Genomic DNA, 23,831 nt, shown 5'->3' on the forward strand with positions numbered 1-23,831 from the left:
TATATATATATATATATATTGCAAGCTTTTCACTGCTTTTTCTTGCTTCAAGAATCAATTTTATAATTTTTCAGATTATCAAATAACATTTCTCCTTTTCCATTATTCTTTCAAGAGCCAACAATTTTAACATTCATGAATCAACAAATTCAAAAAATATGCACTGTTCAAGCATTCATTCAGAAAAACAATAGTATTGCCACCAAATCAAAATAACTAAACTGTTTTAAAATTTGAAATTCATCCACTTCTTTTTCTTTTTCAATTAAAAACATTTTTCATTTAAGAAAGGTGATGGATTCATTTTCATTGCTTTAAGGCATAGACACTTAGACACTAGTGATCATGTAATAAAGACACAAACATAAATAAACATAAAGCATAAAAATTCGAAAAACAGAAAAATAAAGAACAAGAAAATTAAAGAACGGGTCCACCTTAGTGATGGCGGCTAGTTCTTCCTCTTGAAGATCTTATGGAGTGCTTGAGCTCCACAATGTCTCTTCCTTGCCTTTGGTGCTCCACCCTTAGTTGTCCCATGTTGGAACTTAATTCTCCTAGGGAGGTGTTGATTTGCTCCCAATAGTTTTGTGGAGGAAAATGCATCCCTTGAGGCATCTCAGAGATTTCATGGTGAGAAATTTCCTCATGTCCATGAGTGGGATCTCTTGTTTGCTCCATCCTTTTCTTAGTGATGGGCTTATCCTCATCAATGAGGATGTTTTCCTCTATGTCAATTCCAGCTGAATTGTAGAGGTGACAAATGATATGAAGGAAGGCTAACCTTGCCAAAGTAGAGGACTTGTTCACCACCTTGTAGAGTTCTTGGGATATAACTTCATGAACTTCTACTTCCTCCCTAATCATGATGATATGGATCATGATAGCCCGGTCTATAGTAACTTCAGACCGGTTGCTAGTGGGAATGATTGAGCGTTGGATGAACTCCAACCATCCCCTAGCCACGGGCTTGAGGTCATGCCTTCTTAGTTGAACTGGCTTCCCTCTTGAATCTCTCTTCCATTGAGCGCCCTCTTCACAGATGTCTATGAGGACTTGGTCCAACCTTTGATCAAAGTTGACCCTTCTAGTGTAGGGGTGTGCATCTCCTTGCATCATGGGCAAGTTGAATGCCAACCTTACATTCTCCGGACTAAAATCTAAGCATTTCCCCCGAACCATTCTAAGCCAATTCTTTGGGTCCGGGTTCACACTTTGATCATGGTTCTTGGTGATCCATGCATTGGCATAGAACTCTTGAACCATTAAGATTCCGACTTGTTGAATGGGGTTGGTGAGAACTTCCTAGCCTCTTCTTCGAATCTCATGTCGGATCTCCGGATATTCACCCTTTTTGAATTTGAAAGGGACCTCGGGGATCACCTTCTTCTTGGCCACAACTTCATAGAAGTGGTCTTGGTGCACCCTTGAGATGAATCTCTCCATCTCCCATGACTCGGAGGTGGAAGCTTTTGCCTTCCCTTTTCTCTTTCTAGAGGTTTCTCCGGTCTTAGGTGCCATAAATGGTTATGGAAAAACAAAAAGCAACGCTTTTACCACACCAAACTTAGAAGGTTTGCTCGTCCTCAAGAAAAAGAAGAAAGAAGAGAGTAGAAGAAGAAGAAATAGAGGAGATGGAGGGGGGTTAGTGTTTCGGCCAAGGGGGAGAGGTAGTGTGTATGTTGTGTGAAAATGAAGGAGTGAAGATGGGTTTATAGAGGAGTGAAGAGGGGGGTATGGTTTGGCCATTATGGGTGGGTTTGGGTGGGAAAGTGGTTTGAATTTGAATGGTGAGGTAGGTGGGGTTTTATGAAGGATGGATGTGAGTGGTAAAGAGAATGGTGGGATTTGATAGGTGAGGGGTTTTTGGGGAAGAGATATTGAGGTGATTGGTGAATGGGTGAAGAAGAGAGAGAGAGGTGGGGTAGGTGGGGATCCTGTGGGGTCCATAGATCCTGAGGTGTCAAGGATATCTCATCTCTGCACCAAGTGGCGTGCAAAAATGCCCCTTTCTGCCAATCCTAGCATTAAACGCCAGGCTACTGCCCATTTCTGACGTTTAATGCCAGCTTCTTGCCCATTCCTGGCGTTAAACGCCAGTCTGGTGCCTATTTCTGGCATTAAACGCCCATAATGGTGCCAAACTAGGCATTTAACGCCCATTCTGCTACCCTTACTGGCGTTTAAACGCCAGTAAGTTTCTCCTCCAGGGTGTTCTATTTTTAATACTGTTTTTCCTTCTATTTTTGCTTTTTCAATTATTTTTTGTGACTTCACATGATCATCAACCTACAGAAAACATAAAATAACAAAAGAAAATAGAAATTTAACATAGATAATTAAAGATTGGGTTACCTCCAAACAAGCGCTTCTTTAATGTCAATAGCTTGACAGTGGGCTCTCATGGAACCTCACAGATGTTTAGAGCAATGTTGGAACCTCCCAACACCAAACTTTAGAGTTTGAATGTGGGGGTTCAACACCAAACTTAGAGTTTGACTGTGGGGGCTCTGTTTGTCTCTGTATTGAGAGAAGCTCTTCATGTTTTCCATGGTTACAGAGGGATATCCTTGAGCTTTAAACACAAGAGAGTCTTTATTCACTTGAATGATCAATTCTCCTCTGTCAACATCAATTACAGCTTTTGTTGTGGCTAGGAAGGGTGTGCTCAGGATGATGGATTCATCCATACACTTCCCAGTCTCTAGGATTATGAAATCAGTAGGGATGTAGTGGCCTTCAACCTTTACCAAGACATCCTCTACAAGTCCATAAGCCTGTTTCTTTGAATTGTCTGTCATCTCCAGTGAGATTCTTGCAGCTTGTACCTCAATGATCCCTAGCTTCTCCATTACAGAGAGAGGCATGAGGTTTATGCTTGACCCTAGGTCACACAGAGCCTTCTCAAAGGTCATGGTGCCTATGGTACAAGGTATTGAGAACTTTCCAGGATCTTGTCTCTTCAGAGGTAATTTCTGCCTAGTCAAGTCATCCAGTTCTTTAGTGAGCAATGGAGGTTCATTCTCCCAAGTCTCATTACCAAATAACTTGGCGTTTAGCTTCATGATTGCTCCAAAGTACTTAGCAACTTGCTCTTTAGTAACATCTTCATCCTCTTCAGAGGAAGAATACTCATCAGAGCTCATGAATGGCAGGAGTAAATTCAATGGAATCTCTATGGCCTCAGTGTGAGCCTCAGATTCCCATGGTTCCTCATTAGGGAACTCCTTGGAGGCCAGTGGACATCCATTGAGGTCTTCCTCAGTAGAAATCACTGCCTCTTCCTCATCTCCAGGTTCGGCCATGTGAGACGTCTTTATGGCCTTGCATTCTCTCTTTGGATTCTCTTCTGTGTTGCTTGTGAGAGTACTAGGAGAGAGTTCAGTAATTTTCTTACTCAGCTGACCCACTTGTTCCTCTAAATTTCTAATGGAGGACCTTGTTTCAGTCATGAAACTTTGAGTGGTTTTGATTAGATCAGAGACTATAGTTGTTAAGTCAGAGTGGCTCTGCTTAGAATTCTCTGTCTGTTGCTGAGAAGATGATGGAAAAGGCATGCTATTGCTAAACCTGTTTCTTCCACCATTACTGTTGTTGAAGCCTTATTGAGGTCTCTGTTGATCCTTCCATGAAATGTTTGGATGATTTTTCCATGAAGGATTATAGGTGTTTCCATAGGGTTCTCCCATGTAATTCACCTCTTCCATTGCTGGGTTTTCAGGGTCATAAGCTTCTTCTTCAGATGAAGCTTCCTTAGTACCGCCTGTTGCTGCTTGCATTCCAGACAGACTCTGAGAAATTATATTGACTTGTTGGGTCAATATTTTATTCTGAGCCAATATGGCATTCAGAGTATCAATCTCAAGAACTCCTTTCTTCTGACTTGCCCCATTATTCACAGGATTCCTTTCAGAAGTGTACATGAATTGGTTATTTGCAACCATCTCAATGAGTTCCTGAGCTTCTGTAGGCGTCTTCTTCAGATGAAGAGATCCTCCAGCAGAGCTGTCCAATGACATCTTGGACAGTTCAGACAGACCATCATAGAAGATACATATGATGCTCCATTCAGAAAGCATGTCAGAAGGACACCTTCTGATCAATTGCTTGTATCTTTCCCAAGCTTCATAGAGGGATTCACCTTCCTTCTGCCTAAAGGTTTGGACTTCCACTCTAAGCTTACTCAATTTTTGAGGTGGAAAGAACTTTGCCAAGAAGGCATTAACTAGCTTTTTCCAAGAGTTCAAGCTTTTTTTAGGTTGTGAGTCCAACCATGTCCTAGCTCTATCGCTTACAGAAAAAGGGAAGAGTATAAGTCTGTAGACCTCAGGATCAACCCCATTGGTCTTGACAGTGTCACAGATTTGCGAGAATTCAGCTAAGAACTGATGAGGATCTTCCAATGGAAGTCCATGAAACTTGCAATTCTGTTGCATTAGAGAAACTAATTGAGGCTTAAGCTCAAAGTTGTTTGCTCCAATGGCAGGGATTGAGATGCTTCTCCCATAGAAGTCAGGAGTAGGTGCAGTAAAGTCACCAAGCACCTTCCTTGCATTGTTGGCATTGTTGTTGTTTTCGGCTGCCATGTCTTCTTCTTGTTTGAAAAGCTCTGTTAGGTCCTCTATAGAGAGTTGTACTTTAGCTTCTCTTAGCTTTCACTTCAAGGTCCTTTCAGGTTCAGGATCAGCCTCAACAAGAATGCTTTTGTCCTTGCTCCTGCTCATATGAAAGAGAAGAGAACAAGAAAGTATGGAATCCTCTATGTTACAGTATAGAGATTCCTTGAAGTGTCAGAGGAAAAGAAGAATAGAAGGAGAAGGTAAAAAGAGAAGAATTCGAACTTATCAAGAGGGATAGAGTTCGAATTGTTGATAGTGGAGGAGTGTTAGTCCTTAAATAGAAGGATGTGAGAAGAGGGGAAGAATTTTCGAAATTAAAGTAAAATATTTTGAAATAATTAAAAGAAATTTTGAAAATTTGATTGATGATTTTCGAAAATTAATATTGGGAAAGAAATAAAGTGATTTTTGAAAAAGATTTTGAAATTAGAAATAAAAAAGATACGATTGAAAATTAATTTTTGAAAAAGATGTGATTGAAAAGATATGATTAAGGAGATATGATTGAGAATCAAATTTAAAAGAAGAAAGTTTTTAAAATTAAAGTTGATTACTTGACTAACAAGAAATTAAAAGATATGATTCTAGAATTAAAATTTTTGATCCTTTCTTAATAGGCAAGTAATAACTTGAAAATTTTGAATTGAATCACTAATTGTAGCAAGGATTTTCGAAAATAATGATAATTAAAAAAATGGAAAGAAATTGATTTTGAAAGGATATGATTGAAAAGATATGATTTGAAAAAGAATTGATTTTGAAAAATTATGAAAATTTGGAAAAGATTTGAATTAAAAACAAAATCTTCCCTCTAGTGTCCTCCTGGCGTTAAACGCCCAGAATGGCATCCATTCTGGCGTTTAACACCCAAAATTCTACCTTTTTGGGCGTTTAACACCCAGCCAGGTACCCTGACTGGCGTTTAAACGCCAGTTTTCCTTCTTCACTGGGCGTTTTGAATGCCCAGCTTTTTCTATGTAATTCCTCTGCTGCATGTTCTGAATCTTCAATTCTCTGTATTATTGACTTGAAAAGACATAATTTTAAAAAAATTTTGAATTTTTAATGATGAGAAACAACAAAATAAAACTAATCATGTAAAACTAAGATCAAATAAATAATGCATGCAAGACACCACACTTGGAAATTTTCATAGTAGAGACACTAACAAATTTAGAATACATATGAAAAACAACAAAACACACAAAACAAGAGAATTTAAAGATCAGAGCAAGAAAATCATCAAGAACAACTTGAAGATTAATGAAGAACACAATGCATATATTCGAAAAATGCAAGAAGAATAAAGACATGCAATTGACACCAAACTTAAGATTAGACCCTAGACTCAAACAAGAAACAAAAAATATTTTTTATTTTAAGATTTTATAACTTTTTTTTGTAATTTTTCGAAAATTATATGGAAAAGAAAATAAAGGGATTCAAAATTTTTAATAAGAATTCCCGGAATCATTGCAATGTTAGTCTAAGACTCCGGTCCAGGAATTAGACATGGCTTACTAGCCAGCCAAGCTTTCAGTGAAAGCTCCGGTCCAAAACACTAGACATGGCCAATGGCCAGGCAAGCTTTAGCAGATCATTGCTCTCAACAGCAAGATTGATAGAAATCAACAAGCTCTTGTGATGATAAGTTGAAACCTCGGTCCAAAAGATTAGACATGGCTTCACAGCCAGCCAAACTTCAACAAATCATCATGAAACTCTAGAATTCATTCTTAGAAACTCTGAAGAACAAAATAGAAAAAAAATTTTGTATTTATTTTTTTTTTAATTTTTTTGAAAATAAAAAGTAAAATTACCTAATCTAAGCAACAAGATGAACCGTCAGTTGTCCAAACTCGAACAATCCCCGGCAACAGCGCCAAAAACTTGGTGCACGAAATTGTGATCATCAACAATGGTGCCAAAGACTTGGAGCCCTTAAACGTGAATCACACTTTATCACAATTCCGCACAACTAACCAGCAAGTGCACTGGGTCGTCCAAGTAATACCTTACGTGAGTAAGGGTCGATCCCACGGAGACTATCGGCTTGAAGCAAGCTATGGTCACCTTGTAAATCTCAGTCAGGTGGATTCAAATGGTTATGGAGGATTGATAATTAAAATATGAATAAAACATAAGATAAAGATAGAGATACTTATGTAATTCATTGGTAGGAATTTCAGATAAGCGTATGAAGATGTTTTGTTCCTCTTAAACCTCTGCTTTCCTATTGCCTTCATCCAATCATTCATACTCCCTTCCATGGCAAGCTTTATGTTGGGCATCACCGTTTTCAATGGCTACTTCCCGTCCTCTCAGTGAAAATGTTCTACGCACGCTGTCACCGCACGGCTAATCATCTGTCGGTTCTCGATCATGTTGGAATAGGATCCATTGATCCTTTTGCGTCTGTCAAACGCCCAACACTCGCGAGTTTGAAGATCGTCACAGTCATCCCTTCCCAGATCCTACTCGAAATACCACAGACAAGGTTTAGACTTTTCGGATCTCAAGAATGACCGCCAATAATTCTAGCCTATACCACGAAGGTTCCAATCTTAGATTAGAAACCCAAGAGATACGCATTCAAGCCATTGCTAGTAGAACAGAGGTGGTCGTCAGGCACATGTTCATAGATGAGAACGATGATGAGTGTCACAGATCATCACATTCATCAAGTTGAAGAACGAATGAATATCTTAGAGAAGAAGTAGGCGTGAATTGAATAGAAAAACAATAGTAATTGTATTAATTCATGAAGAACAGCAGAGCTCCACACCTTAATCTATGGTGTGTAGAAACTCCACCGTTGAAAATACATAAGAACAAGGTCTAGGCATGGCCGAATGGCCAACCTCCCAAAGAGGGTTCAATCATCAAAACATGATCAAAAGATATATCAAAGTGTATAGCAAAAGGTCCTATTTATAGAAAACTAGTAGCCTAGGGTTACAGAAATAGGTAATTAATGCAGAAATCTTCTTTCGGGCCCACTTGATGTGTGCTTGGGCTGAGCATTGAAGTTTCCATGTGTAGAGACTTTTCTTGGAGTTAAACGCCAGCTTTTGTGCCAGTTTGGGCGTTTAACTCCAGCTTTTGTGCCAGTTCTGGCGTTTTGACGCCAGAATTCTTAAGCTGACTTGGAACGCCGGTTTGGGCCATCAAATCTTGAATAAAGTATAAACTATTATATATTGCTGAAAAGCCCAGGATGTCTATTTTCCAACGCAATTAAGAGCGCGCCAATTGGGCTTTTGTAGCTCTTGAAAATCTACTTCGAGTGCAGGGAGGTCAGAATCCAACAGCATCTGCAGTCCTTTTTCAGCCTCTGAATCAGATTTTTGCTCAGGTCCCTCAATTTCAGCCAGAAAATACCTGAAATCACAGAAAAATATACAAACTCATAGTAAAGTCCAGAAATGTGATTTTTATTTAAAAACTAATAAAAACATAATAAAAATTAACTAAAATATACTAAAAACATACTAAAAACAATGCCAAAAAGCGTATAAATTATCCGCTCATCATAAAGCCTCATAGGAAGGACTGGAGTGCCAGGCTACAAGATGCGCTTTGGGCATATCGGACAACATACAAGGCACCCATTGGGATGAGCCCCTTCCGCTTAGTGTACGGAAAAGCTTGCCACCTCCCAGTAGAGGTGGAACACAAGGCTTTCTGGGCTGTGAGGGAGTGCAACATGAATTTCGAACAAGCTGGTGCTGAAAGGAAGCTGCAACTGGCAGAACTGGAGACCCTTCGACTCGAAGCATATGACAAATCCAGATTATACAAAGAGAAGATGAAAGTTGTGCATGACAAGCATATCAAGAGAAGAGAGTTCAGACCAGGAAATCTGGTTCTCCTTTACAACTCCAGGTTGAGACTCATGCTAGGAAATCTGAGATCCAAATGGGAAGGTCCCTACAGAGTGGAGAAAGCAGAGCCATATGGAGTCTTCCACCTGCGTCTTCCTTCAAGTTACAATTGAATCAAGGTCAATGGACATCGCTTAAAGCATTATCATGGTGAGAAGATGAAGGAACACAAAGAGTTAGAGGTCTTCCTCTTGGAAGACCCACCAACAGAAGCAGAATGAGCCTGAAGACCGTCCAACTTAAGGACGTAAAAGCAAAGTGCTAGGTGGGAGACAACCCACCATGGTATGATCTTCTGTTTCAGTCTTAGTTTTGTTTTATTTTATTCTACATTATTTTTCTTAATGACTCTTCTCATAATCTCTGCATATAGTCTGCATTTGCATTTGCATTCTGCATTAAAAAAAATACACGCGACGCGCGAGCGTCGCTGACGCGTCCGTGTCATGTGTGCATACGAAGCAAAGAAGAAAAGAAACAGAGAGTTACGCGGGAGCATGGCTGGAGGCGTGCCTTAGGCACAAACACACCCACGCGAACGCGTCCTTGACACGTCCATGTCGCTTGCGAAATCAGCCCTCCACGCGTGCGCGTTACTCACGCGCACGCGTGACCCTGAAAAATCGACGTAAAAGGGTGTATGGCCAGAAAGTCATGATGGTGTGGGGCTGGAATTGTGCTGGAAGCACAGGCCCTATCACGCGTACGCGACCCTCACACGTGCGCGTCGTTTTCCAAATCAGGCCATTCACGCGTGTGCGTCCCTCACGCGCACGCGTCACCCTAAATTTTGGCAATGTGCGTATTAAAACAGAGAGTTGTGCGTACGCGAGGCTGCTCTCGCGCCAATAGCACAATTCAGGTCACGCGTTCGCGTCCTTGATGCGTCCGCGTCACTTGAAAATATCACAACCCCGCGAACGTGTGATACACGCGTCCGCGTCGCCTGTGCCGCACAGTTTATCCAGATCAGCGCCAGAATTCCTCTCTTTTCTTCCCTAATCCTAATTCTTCTTCCTCCTTCTTATTTCTTTCTTCTTCCTTCTTTCTTCTTTATTCTTTCTTACTTTCTACTACTTTCTTCCCCCTTATTCATCTTCTTCATCAAGGTTTTCTTTTTTTTCTCTTCCACTTTTACTCTTCAATTATTATTTTAATTTATGTTTTCCTCTTCTTTTTTCTTTTAATTTCATTATCTATGTTTTCTTAGTCTTTCTTTTTCTTTTTACATTCTTTTAATTGGTGTTAGAAATTTAATTGGGTGATTGTTTTCTTCTATATTTTGCTTGTGGATTAGTAAGGAGTTGTTTGACAATTCTCAGTAATTATTTTAGGGTTTTTTGCATGTTCGAAACTAATACTTTCAATAACATATTTACCATGCATGCTAAGTGTTTGTGAAAAAGCCCGTATGGAATTGTGCATTTTTTTTAAATTATTCTATTCTTCTACTCTATTGCCTGTTTTTCACAAAACCCCTTTCAATATTTTATTGATTGAATATAATTGTCAATACAAATAAATTGTTAGTTTGAAACACTTGATAATCAAATTGGGCAATTAATCCTTGATTTATGCTACTCATGCCTTTGCCAGCATGCCAATAAACATCTTGCATCTACTTGCCATTATATGCACTTGCTATATTTCCATTGATGAATTTTTCACATGTAGTCGCGACCATGTGTTAATGACATCCTTCTTTACCGTGCAATGATTATCACTTGTACCATCCTCTTCCTTGCTCTAACCCTTAGATTTAAATGTTACTTTCTTTTTCCCTTTTTAGGATGGCCACTAAGAAAGGTAAAGAGAAAGCTACTCCCAAACCACCGGCAAGGAAAGGAACAAAAAGAGCACTAGCTGCGGAGCCATCTTCAACAGCAGTAAAGCCCTCAACAAAGCGAGTCAAGAGGATCATCAAGGTCGATGAAAAAGAGAAAGCCTTTCCAGCAAAGGACACTGCGCGATTCCCTAACCGCTACTGTGAGCAGATGTTCCACATCCTGGCTGAGAGAAACTATAACAATGAGTACCTACTCATCCTCCCAACCCACATTGTTGAATTTGTTGAGCCCCGAATTGAATGAAGAAAATGGCGATTCTTACGAAGACAGCCACGACAGGTCAATCTTTCATGGGTAGTTGAATTCTACTCCAATTTTCGCATGCCAACACTGCAGTCTGTCTTTGTCCGTCAAAAGCAAGTCCCCATAACTGAAGAGGCCATTCAGCAAGCTTTAGATCTTCCCCCTTCTCCAGAAGGATTGGACGCATTCTAAGAAGCCTCCTTCTAACGCCAGACATACCAATTTGACTGGGACGCCGTTCTCAGAGTTATAGCACAACCTAGCAGCAGATGGATCTATGGATACCATCGATCCCGACCTAAGGGCATATTGGCTTCAGCACTCACCTTGGAGGCTCAAGTATGGGCACAGATCATGTCCCATTACGTCTTTCCAAGCACTCACGAGTCCTCCTTCACTGCAGATATGGCTATTCTCCTCTGGTGTATCCTTACAAACCAACCTCTCAATTTACTAAGACACCTTCGGCATCCTATGGGACACATACAAATTGCGGACAACCTACCTTTTCCCGCCTTGGTTTCAGATCTAGTCTCAGTAGTCGGAGTCTCCTATAGAGTTGGGGACACCAAGGTCATGATTCCACGGGATGATCAGTACGTCCCTAACGGGAAGTATATCAGACCTCCAGCAGCCACTATCAACCGAAGCACAGAACCAGCGGAAGATATCCCTCCTCCTTCCACATCACAAGAACCTTCAACAAATCAGCTACTCCTTCAGATACTTGAGAGGTTAGACCGGCTTGACCGGCAGGGAAAACGAAGAGAGCGCCGTAACAAGCGCCGATTTACATACCTCAAGGAGCTGCTTGTTGGCAACCACCCACCTGAAGAAGACCCAGACACCCCGGACTCCACTTCATTTACCAGCATAGGGAGCCATGACGGTCTCGATTGTGGAAATGCTGTTACCAGCCCCCCTTTGTTCCTGACTGATGGCACCGAGGACGGTGCCAAGCTTTAAGTGTGGGGAGATCGGTCAGTACCTGACTTCCAGAGGTAATTTCTCTTTCTTAACACTAATAAATTAGTTATTTTTCTTTTGTTTAGGATAGGATAGATTGCATAGTAATAGGTATTTGCATGCATGTTCTATTTGGTTGAAAAATAATAAGTTTCTTTTTAAGACTATTTTGAAAAATTTCACTAATTTAAATCAAAACTTTTGTGTTAAAACTTATTTGAAGATTGTAAATTGGAATATAGTTTAAAGCTAGAACACACAACCTGTGAGATTTGAGCTTAATTACATGGTTACATTATTTAACCATAATATTTTATTCTTGTGTGTTTTTCTTCTCTATGATTGTAATCTATATTTTGTTCCAGTCTATATGTCCAATGTTTAATGTGTTATATGCATGCATATGATTGAGGCCATTATTTGATTATTAACTCACTTATCCCAAATAGCCTACCCTTTCAATTATCTTTGTTAGCCACTTTGAGCCTTTTAATCCCATTTGTTCTATATTTTACCACATCACTAGCCTTAAGCAGAAAAACAATTAAATACCCCAAATTGAATCTTTGGTTAGCTTAAAATAGAGATTGTGTTTCAATTAAGTGTGAGAAAATTGTGGGAACATGGGTTAATAGGGAATGTATCATGATAAAAATATTGGAAATTTGGGTACCTACTCATGTAAGACTAGAAAAAAATTTAAAATCCATGTGCATTGATAAGTTATGTTTAATTTTCTCTATTCAAAAAAAAAAATATATATATATATATATATATATATATATATATATAATTAGGTAAATAAATAAGGGGACAAAATTACCCCAATGTTCAGTTAATGAAAAGATCAATGCATATGTGATACAAATTAAAAGAAAAGTTGATGCATGAGTATGTAATGCAAAAGTGGAAATTTTGGGTAGCTAGGCATGAATTTAAAAGTATATAGAGTATGTATAGGTGAAAGCTTAGGTTGATCAAGGATTCAATGTATAGCTCACTTAGCCATATATATACCCTCACCTTTACCTTGGCCCCATTACAACCTTGAAAAGACCTCATGATGTTCGCATTGGTACATTAAATACTTGTTGATTGGTTAGGTGAAGAACAAAGTTTAGAAAGCATGACTAGGGAAGAGTAGAGTGATTACCCTATACACTTGAGTGATTAGAGTGCACATATACTATCAGTGAGGGTTCAATGCTTGATTCTATGTTCCCTGCTTTCATGAGTTGTCTTCTTACAAGTTTACTTGTTTTTACTGTGTGATTTTAATTAGTGATATTTGATTTATATTTGTCTTAAAGAACTTATTTACTTTTAACCAAGTAGGCAAAATCATTTTAGCATATAGTTGCATTCATAGGTTACATTGCATTGCATGAGTCTTACTTTCCTTTATTTAGTCTTTTAATCTCCTTGAGATAAGCATGAGGACATGCTAATGTTTAAGTGTGGGGAGGTTGATAAACCACTATTTTATGGTTTATCTTGTGTTTAATTGAGTGGTTTTTATCAAGTCTTTACCCACTTATTCATATGATTTGCATGATTTTACAATCCCTTCCTAGTTTTGTTCTATGGTTGAAAACTTGCTTCCTAGAGATCTTTAATTTGTATATTTTAATTCTCCTTTATACCATTCGATGACGTGATCCGTGTGTTAAGTGTTTCAGGCTTTATAGGGCAGGAATGGCTTAGAGAATGGAAAGGAAGCTTGCAAAAATGGAAGGAACACAAGAAACCAAGGAGATAACCAGCGAGCACCGACGCGCACACATTTCTCACGCGAGCGCGCGATATGGAGAAATTTGCAGCGACGCGTGCGCGTGCCTGATGCGTACGCGTGGATTGGAGTTCTGCAAGATGACGCGTGCGCGTGCTTGACGCGTACGCGTGACAAGGAAATTTGCCAAATGACGCGCACGCGTGACTGACGCGTACGCGTGACATGCGCGATATGCAGAAATAACAGAAAATACTGGAGGCAATTTCAGGCCGAGTTTTGACCCAGTTTTCGGCCCAGAAACACAGACTAGAGCCAGGAAACATGCAGAGACTCAACACACATTCTCATTAGCATAGTTTTAGTTTTTAGATCTGAATCTAGAGAGAAAATTACTCTTCCTCTAGGTTTTCTTTACTTTCATAATTTCATAGTTTATTGCTTTTGCTTTGGATATTGAAGAGTCATCACCTCCGTTGAAGATACTATTCTAGTTTGTTTCCTTACTCTTTTATTTATTCCATATTCTTAATTCTTGTTTAGAGTTACAATTGGATTATTTTCATGGATTGTTAATGCAAAGGATTACTTTTACTTTTTAATTAAATTGCAGTTATTGTCTATCATGTCTTTCTTTTATTCCTTATTTAATTCTATGCAGGTAATTCTCATGTCAATGGAGTAGATTCCCAACTTGACATGGGGGTTGATTAAAAGGAGACACTTGAGTTGGAATGCTCAAGTGATTAGTTAAATTGGAAGTTGTTGGCTAATTCTGTATTTACTAACGCTAGACCTTCCCAAGGGAGAGGACTAGGATTTGCAAATAAGAGTTAGCTCAATCACTTGACTTTCCTTTATTTAGTAAGGGTTAACTAAGTGAAAATAACAACCTCTTTATACTACACTTGAGAGAATTCCAACAAGGATAGAACTTCCGATTAATCATTCCCCCAATCAAGGCTTTTTAATTTGAATATATAAATCTCTTTTAATTTTCATTGCTTTAATTTATAATTATTTATTTACTCATTGCCCAAACTCAAAATTACCCAGAAAACTCCTGATTAATAACTTAGCACCCTTTCTAGCAACTCGTTGGGAGACGACCTGGGACTCATACTCCCAGTATTTTTATTCTAAACTTTTGTGACAACCTTTCTAAATTGATGAGGCGGATTTTTGCTGATTAAGAGCTATACTCGGAACGTTGTTCTTATATTATAATTTCTTAATTGGTCAAACTTACGCCACGCATCACAGTGTCATAACAATATGAGTCACTTTGTGGCTCTGGGAAATAGTTCATTTCACTTGATTGTTCATACTCCCTCATTCCTTGTTGATATTCCCAGTCACCATGAGGATAATGACCTAAATCATCTTGTGGTGGTGGGCAAGATCTCATGAAATTGTCTTGATCATTTTCTGAAGCATATCCCCATTGATTGGGTTGCTCAGAATCTGTTAATTCTTGGTGATACTCCCAGCCATCATTAGGATACTGATATGAATTATTTTGTGGTGGGTAATATCCCATGAATTTGTCTTGTTCATCTTGTGGCTCTGAAGCATATCTCCATTGATTGGAGTGCTCAGAATCTGTGATTTCTTGGTGATACTCCCAGCCACCATTAGTATAGTCAATTGGTGATGGTGGGTAATATGCCATAAAATTTGTTTGATCACAAGATGATTTGAACTCCATTTGAATTTTGTAAAACACAGTCACCAATGAAAATTGAATTCATGTCACAGAGAAGAATTTCTTAGTGAGGCAATAACTCAAACACCTTGGTATCAGTAGAAACAAAAAATAAAAAAAAACAAAGAAAAATGCTTAATCTAGACTTCTCACCCACTTAATCATTGTCGATCTATATCAATCCCCGGCAACGGTGCCAAAAACTTGATGAGAGAAAAATGATTCCACACAAACTCATCGGCAAGTGTACCGGATCGCATCAAGTAGTAATAACTCACAGGAGTGAGGTCGATCCCACAGGGATTGATGGATCAAGCAACTTTAGTGAGGTGATTAGTCTAGTCAAGCTAACAGTGGTGAATTGGGTGAAATTGTGTTGACAGAATGTAAATCGCAGAAGGTATAAAGTGCAGAAGGTAAATTGGCAGAAACTTAAAGAGCAAGAAACAGAAATTGCAGCAAATGTAAAGGGACTTGGGTGCAGGAAAATTAAAGAAAGCAGTAGATCAAGTAATTGAAAAGAACTTGAGAACAAATAACAGGAAATTTAAATTGTAGGAAAATTAAATCAGGATGAATCATTAACAGAATTATTAATTTGCAGAAAAATAAAAGTGCAGAAAATTGAGATTTTCAATGAAAGTAAACTGAATTCAGTACAATTGAAATGTAAAAGTGCAGGAAGAAAAAGTGTATCAACTATCCTAAGCTCTCTGAAGTCTCTAATCCTCCAAGAGAGTTCTGGAGTCTCTAATCCTCCAGCCTGAGCCTCTACTCTACTCCTACTCCTACTGTGCGTGTCCCTTGTGAAATGAAACTGATGCCTTTATATAGGCTTTACAGAATGAAAATGAAATTGAAATTGAAAACAAATTACAATTTAAATGAAATTCCTATTCTAACTGTTTCTTGTGTCTTTGAGTGATGGCAATGGGCTCTGCTTGCTTTGGTGTGTCAATGGGCTTGGAATCAAATTTAATTGAGCAGAAATTCACTTCAAGGAGAGCGTAGCGTTCATTAAGTGAGCAGAACGCTTTTGAACCCACGTGTACGCGTCCTCTGCGCGTGCGTGTCCTTTTCGCGTTTTGGGCCCTCCACGCATACGCGTTCCTCACGCTTACGCGTACTTTGGCAATCTAGCACATCAACGCGTACGCGTCACCCACGCGTTCGCGTCCCTTGAAGCGTTCACCAAAAGAGTGTAGCGTTCTTCAATTGAGCGCTACCCCACGCGTACGGGTCGCCTACGCGTCCGCGTGGGTCTTCAAACATGCTACTGCCACGCTGCCGCTCAACTCACGCTTGCGTGTCCTTCTTCAGGTAAGTCACATCCACGCGTACGCGTCATGCACGCGTACGCGTCGATGGCTGAACTCCCATTCCCATTTTAGATTTTGCTCGAAAATGCTCACTTATGCAACGTAGCACTTTATTTCCAAATGAGCACCAACCACTTCCACGCATACGCGTCATGCACGCGTACGCGTGGGTCTTCATAAATCCTTGCCCCACGCATCAGCGTCTTGTACGCGTGCGCGTCGTGACATTTTCGCGCCAAGAGCGCTCCTTGTTTAAATCATGGGCCACGCTTTTAAAAGCATGGCCTAAGGCTCCAGAGCGTCCCAAAACTCCAAAATGTGCCCCAGAATTTCTCTTTTCTCCTTTTTAGCTTATTTTGTGCTTTTTTACTTTTTTTTCCACTTATTTCCTACAAAGTTTATAGAATCAAAAGATCAAAGCAATATACTATTTAAGCACAAACAATAATTAAGCATTAATCATCAATTTCTTGTATGAAAAAGCATAAAAAACATGACATGATGACATGTCATCACAACCCTATACACTTGAGTGACTACAGCGGATACACATCCAATGAGGGTTCGATTGCTCAATTACATGTTTCCACTAATGATCATATTTCTTGCAAGTTTGTAAAATTCTTTTCAATAATTTAATTCAATTGTGGATTTGATTAGGTTGTTAATACCTTTAGCCCTTGTACTTGTATATGTATTCTTGGAAATTGATTTATTTTGACTAAGTAGTTGCATGCGTTTAGTTGCATTCATATAGATAGGAGCATATAGTTTATTTGCATTGAATAAATGTTCATACCCATTTTCTTGTCTTCCTTGGTTAAGCATGAGGACATGCTTAGTTTAAGTATAGAGAGGTTTGATAAACCCCAATTTTGTGGTTTATCCTGTGCTTATTTTAGGGGATTTTATCACTTTTTCCCACATGTATTCAATGAAATAGCATGGTTTTGTAATTCTTCCTTAATTTGTGCTTAATTGTAAAACATGCTTTTTAGGCCCCTAAATTGGTGATTTTAATTCACTTTAATTCCATTCGATGCCTTGATGTGGTTGTTGAGTGATTTCAGGTTTATAAGGCAAATATTGGATAGAAGAAATGAAGAGGAAAGCATGCAAGTGGAGAATTCATGAAAAAATGAGCAAAATGGAGAATTGAGGGCCACGCACACGCGTCATGCACGCGTACGCGTGCATTGAAGATTCACAAGCCACGCGCACGCGTCAAGCATGCGTACGCGTGAGTAGAGATTTTTCCAGCGACATGCATGCATCAAGCACGCGTACGCGTGACGTTCGGCACGTGACCCACTTAAAGTAAAATCGCTGGGGGTGATTTCTGAGCTGCCCAAGCCCAATTCCAACTCATTTCTGAGGGTATTTGATGCAGAATTGAAGATTGAGCAAAGGGGGGAGCACTTAGTTAGTCATGATGAGCCTTTAGTTAATTTTCTAGAGAGAGAAGCTCCGTCTTCTCTCAAGAATTAGGTTAGGATTAGGTTAATTTCTCTTAGATCTAGGTCCAATTTCATGTTTTCATCTTGTTTTCTTTATGAATTCTTGCTTCTACACCTTCATTCCCTTAGTTTGTGATGTTAATTTTACTTTTATGCCTCTTTTATGTTCATGCACTCATATTGGATTTGGATCTCTTTTAATGAAATTTGATGTTGATGTTCTTTTTTTATTGATTTGAGTTGTGATCTTACTTTCCTTGAAATTGGTAGTTGGTAGGTTTATATTTCTTGCTCATGATGGTTATGAATCTTGTTAATTCTTGCATTTTGTGATGTTTACTTTTATTGTACACTAGATGTTTGATAGAATGTTTCCTCTAGTTTTTGAGTAGTTTTCTTGATTTTTGGCCTAGGCTAAGGGAATTGAGTAATCTTGAGTCATTGGGTCTCATTGAATTGGTGATTTGAGAACCCTTAGTGGTCAATTTGATAACCATTGACTCTAAGTTAATTAGTAGCTAGGTTAGGACTTATGGATTGATGTTGATCAAGCCATTTGACGTACTTCGAGCCTAGGAGTAGATATTACGTACTTAAGACTTTTGTAAGTAGACTTAATGAGCTTGGTTCCTCATAATTGTCAATACATAGTTTGTAGACAAGGATGGTGATCTCAATTACCTATGTCTAGCCAAGAGTTCTTTACCTTGCCTTTATTAATTCTTGATTTATTCTTCTTATCATTTAAATTCTTGCCCATTTAATTTCTTGCCCTTTTATCAACCAAACCCCTTGTTCCTTCATAGCTAATAATTCATCACTACATTGCAATTCCTTATGAGACGACCCGAGATTTTAATACTTCGGTTAATTCTTGTCGGGGGTTTGTACTTATGACAAAACCAAATTTTTTATTTGCGTATTGTTAATTATTTGGGATCTATGCTATCACCGAGAATTATTTTGTGTGAAATTCCTAACCACATGACACAATTTCTTCACTATTACTGGACCAGTGTTTTAAAAATGGAGAATGCATGCTGTGTTAAAGTATGTGTGGCTGGGATTCAAGATTATTATTATGAAGAAATATATATATGGCTGAATATATATATATATATATATATATATTGCATTTCTAATAATAATTTTGATTTCATTGGTTTGGTTTTAAGCATATGTAAAGTTGGAGTGTTGTTACATTTCTAAATTTTTCACATTAATGGAATTCACTGCTTCTCATTCTACTGTCTTCTATTCCTTCTATTCTTCTCTTTAATTAGGCAGATCATATAAAATTATGTAGTAGAATAGTAGATTTGTTACTCCTACTAAAACGTGGCCATATCCCACAAACTTGGCACGCTACTAAAAGCGTGGCCATTGTTTCAATTATCGGCACGCTTAAAAAGTGTAGCCATATCTTCCCCTATCGGCACGGTTTTAAAGAGTGCCCAAAGCATACATTCTGGGACGTTTTAAAAGCGTGGCGATATGTGTACTTTTCGGTACGCTTTTTAAGCGTACCTATAGGTTAAGACCTATGGCCACGCTTTTTAAGTGTGGCAAGAGATGAAAGCGTGCCAACAAAAAAAGCATGCCGATAGATCCACAAAAGCGTGGCGATAGAGCAACTGGCACGCTGGCAGATGTGACCCTTTCAAAAGCGTGTCGATAGCTTAAAAAGCGTGGTGAAAAGCTATCGGCATGCTTTTTTGCACTTTTCAGCACACTTTTAAAGCGTGGCAGAAAGCTTATTTTCTTGTAGTGTTCAAAACTAATAGGTTAGGACATGTAAATAATATGTTGTAAATTCCCATTTAAAAAAGCATTGTTGAAATTAAATTGTTTAATGACCTAATTTCTAGAGAGAGCTATAATTAAAACTAGTCTAATGGTAGTAGGTCAGATAACTGGGCTAAAAATTTGTTCAAAATCAAATTTCTCTTGCTGATGAAATCCTTGAGCAACTAACCTAACTTTATACTTTTAAATAGACCCATCAGATAGCTTTTTAATAGTATAAACTCATCTACATCCAATGATTTTGGCATTCTATGGTATAGGAACTAAATCCCAGATTTTTGTTCTCATAAGAGCATTATACTCTTCAATCATAGCTCTATACAAAATTGCCAATGTGAAATACTAAGAGCAATCTTGGAAGTTTTTGGTATATAATCTGCGTGAGAAGTACTATTAACAATAGTAGTATAGGTCTTTGGTTTAGAATGTCCAGTTTTAGAACTAGTAGCCATAGGATGAATATTATGAGATTCTTTAATTTTACTTGACTTAGTATATTGAATTTCACTTCGCTCAAGAGATGGAAGTATAGGAGAATCAGTAGCTAAGGGGAAAGAATTAAAATGCTGACTGTTAAGTTTAGTATCAAAATCTTGATGATTGTTAGTATCAAAAGCATTGGAATTATAATTGGCAGTGACAATGTTATTTTGGGAAGCAGAATTAACAGCACAATTATCAATAGAAGTAATAATATTATTAGTATTATTTGGTAATAATGAAACAGTAACCATTGAAGGACAAATAGTGCTTAATACCTGATCATTACTGTCAGGAACCTGTGAAAAATTCTCAAAAAGAAATTTGTGAAATAATTCAAGATATGAAAAGTCAAATTCACTAAACTTCACATGCCTAGAGATATAAATCTTGCCAGTAGAATCAAGACATTTGTAGCCTTTATAATTTGTGGCATAGCTTAAAAATAAACTTTTGTGGGATCTAGATTTAAGTTTATTGCTAGAATAAGGTTGCAGTAATGGATAACAAGAACAATCAAATTTTTTTAAAAAAATTATAATCTGATTTCTGAGGTAATAAAACTTCATATGGTGATTTATTCGCCAAAATAGTAGATAATCTATTAATTAAATATGTTGAGGTAATAACAGCTTCATCCCAATAGTTTAAATGTATAGCCGTAGTGGATAGCATAAACAAACTCATTTCAATGAGGTGTCTATACTTTCTCTCTGGACATCCATTTTGCTCAGGAACATAGGGACACAAAAAAATGTGAAATACCTTCCTGTGCCATGAAATTAGCAAAAGTAAGAGATTTGTATTCACCTCCATTATCATATTGGAGTTCCTTAATTTTACAATTAGTAAGGTTCTCTATGATATTTTTATATTGTTTAAAAGCATATAACACCTGAAATTTGTTAACAAGCAAAAAGGTACAAGTATACCTACTAAATGTATCTATAAAAGTCACATAGTATTGATAACCAAGATGAGAGATAACAGGGACAGGGCCCCAAACATCACTAGAAACAAGTTGTAAAGGTACATCATAAGATGTATTAGAATCAGAAAAATGTAGTTTATGCATTTTAGCTTCAGCACAATTTTTACAGATCTTGAAAATTGAATCAAAACTGAAACTATTATAAGCTATATTACATTGATTGAGAACTAATTGAACTGTTTTGGTGGTAGAATGACCTAAGTGTTTGTGCCACAGATCAAAATTAGAACAGGAAATAGAAAAAACATAAAGAATATTAGGGGCTGATGGAGATTCAGGCATAGCAACATTCATAAATTGATAAAAATCTCCTCTTCTAAAACCTTGCAGAAGAACTCTCTTGGTGAACTGACAACGAACAACACAATAAGTTGCATGAAATTCAAAATAAAAAAATTATCTTGAGCAAATTTGGATAAACATATTAGGTTCTTAGTGATGTGTGGTGTGTGTATGAGTTGTTGTAATGAAAATTATCGTTTAGAATTCAAAAGAATACAAAAATGAATTTTCAATATAAGATATAGATATACCTGAATCATTGCCAATTTGAACCTGATCAGGGCCAGTATACTCTAAGCAAGAAAGCATGTTAGATTAATTTGGAGTCACAAGATGCGAAGCTCCTGTATCTGAATACCATGCTAGATTAGATATGGTGGATGGTGCAGCAAAAAAGGCTTGTAGATTATGGAAAGATGGAGTTGGTGGTGGATGAGTGGAAGCTGTGGAATTGCTTTGTGTTGAAGAGGGAGATGCAGAGTGAAAACCATAAGTGTGTGGCCTGAATGATTGGGACTGAGAAAGGGGTGGAAGTTTTTGGTTAAATCGATGGAAGCAGTGCCAAGCAATGTAACCAAAATGGCCACATACTTGACATTGAGGTCTAGGAGAAGTATAGAATGACCTTCCCCTTCTGGTTTGTCTTCCTCTTTCTCGTCTTCTTCCAGCTCCACGATTGAAATTTAGAATGGATGGAAAGAATGTTTGTGTGAGGTTCGCTTGCATCACCAGATTTTCTGGCTTTCAATACTTATCAAGCATTTCATCATGAGTTAGCATCATAGTTTCAACCTCACAAAAACTAAATATTTCTGGTTTTGAATTGACAGTAGTCATAAGCGTTTGATAATCTTCGTTAAGTCCTTCAAGAATAACTTTAACCTATTTTTCTGGTTTGAGAGGCTTTCCCAAGGCTGCGAGAGAATCTGCAATGATTTTGATTTTGGAGAATGTACTCTGGCGCTGTGAGATTGTGTTTCTTGATAATCTTGAGTTGTGCCTTCAATTGCTTGATTCTAAATTTTGTTGATTCCTCAAAATAAGCCTCAATCTTGTGCCAACTTTGATAGCTATAGACACATCCAACCATTTTTTGTTTGAAAACTGAGTCCATAGAAGCCAATAACCAGGAAATTAGGTTTTGGTCATCTTGGATCCATTGTGTGTATTGAGAAGATTCAATCCTAGCAAGTTAATTTTTGGAGTTATCAAAACGTGTAGGTATCTTTTCTTAATGCAAATGATCTTCCAATGCTTGTCCTCTAATAGCTGCTAGGGCTTGTTGCTCCCAAATCTTGTGGTTATTTTCTCCCAACTTATCTTGAATCGGATGAAAGGGCCTTTGATTAAAAATCTGAAATGGAATCTGATTAAAAGTTGAGTTGACAGCATTTGGATCTTTGTGCTAGAGATAGCAGAATTATCGGAAGGTGAGGTCATGGATCTTCAAAAAGAGAGAAAGACTAGGCTCTAGATACTATAAAGAAGTTTTAGAACGGTGAATTTTGAACGAGAGAGAGCAGAACACTAAAGAAAGAAAGAAAAGATAGAAAAAAGAAAAATAAAAGGCAGAAGTTAAAATTGAAAAACAATAGAGCTCTTCTAAAGTTACAGCAGTAGCTTATATATATACACAAGATAAAGATATATATAATTGTCCTATACCAAAACTTACTCAAAATAGAATATACCACCAAATAAAATAAAACTACAAAACAAAACTAACTACTTCTCTACTACTTCTCTAATTCTGTTATGAATAAAGATTTAAAATCTTTATCTTTTCTCTCATTTACAGTTATTACATTTCATTTAACATTTTAAAATGAATTTAATTCTAATACCTGACAGTATAAAAGAGTTTTATACGTATATCTAATTATATATTATTGTGTCAGTAAAAATAATTACTTTCAACAATCAATGTGTGAATAGTCGTTTAAAGCAACAAATATAATTAAACGATGTTAATGCATTAAAATTTTTAAAATTTTATGAAACTTTTAACTATATAATTAAATAGAAGAATAAAATTTTGCAAAACTTTATATAGAAACAAATTCTAGTTGATTGTCAATTATAAAGTAGAGGTCAATCCACAAAAATCGATTCTTCTCTAAAACAAGGCCATTGTAGCAGAAACATTTTGGGAAAATCTGCCAGCTGTGGCAGCACCTTTCTTATTGTCCTTGCTCTTTCAATGAGTATCAAATGTGAAGTCTTGATTTCATCTAGTCAATTTTGTGATTGTACTATAATTTCTGTGCATTCTTTAATTTCTTCTTTTGGCCACAAATTGCTTATACTAATGTGTGATCCTTTTGGCATGGGCTGATTACACTTTCTTTTCATATACGCTTGATCTGATATGCTATGCTTGTATTCTAGACTTAGCTGATTCTAATTTTGTTTTTCTTATTTGTTATGATATGATCTGTCTTGCTTGCTGAATGAGCTACAATTATTTGCTTTGTTTTAAGCCTGTAATACTAAACACACAAAT

At 37.6% G+C, this 23,831-nt stretch overlaps 1 non-coding gene across 1 annotated transcript; it reads left to right on the top strand.

Moving 5' to 3' along the window:
* Positions 1-4,073: 4,073 nt before the first annotated feature.
* Positions 4,074-4,181, top strand: LOC148547696 (small nucleolar RNA R71). The gene has a single exon (XR_015898076.1). It is a non-coding gene; the product is annotated as a small nucleolar RNA R71 (small nucleolar RNA).
* Positions 4,182-23,831: the final 19,650 nt, after the last annotated feature.

This window comes from Arachis ipaensis, chromosome B8 (genome assembly GCF_059453495.1).
Source record: "Arachis ipaensis isolate K30076 ecotype BB chromosome B8, ASM5945349v1, whole genome shotgun sequence".
NCBI classification, from domain to species: domain Eukaryota; kingdom Viridiplantae; phylum Streptophyta; class Magnoliopsida; order Fabales; family Fabaceae; genus Arachis; species Arachis ipaensis.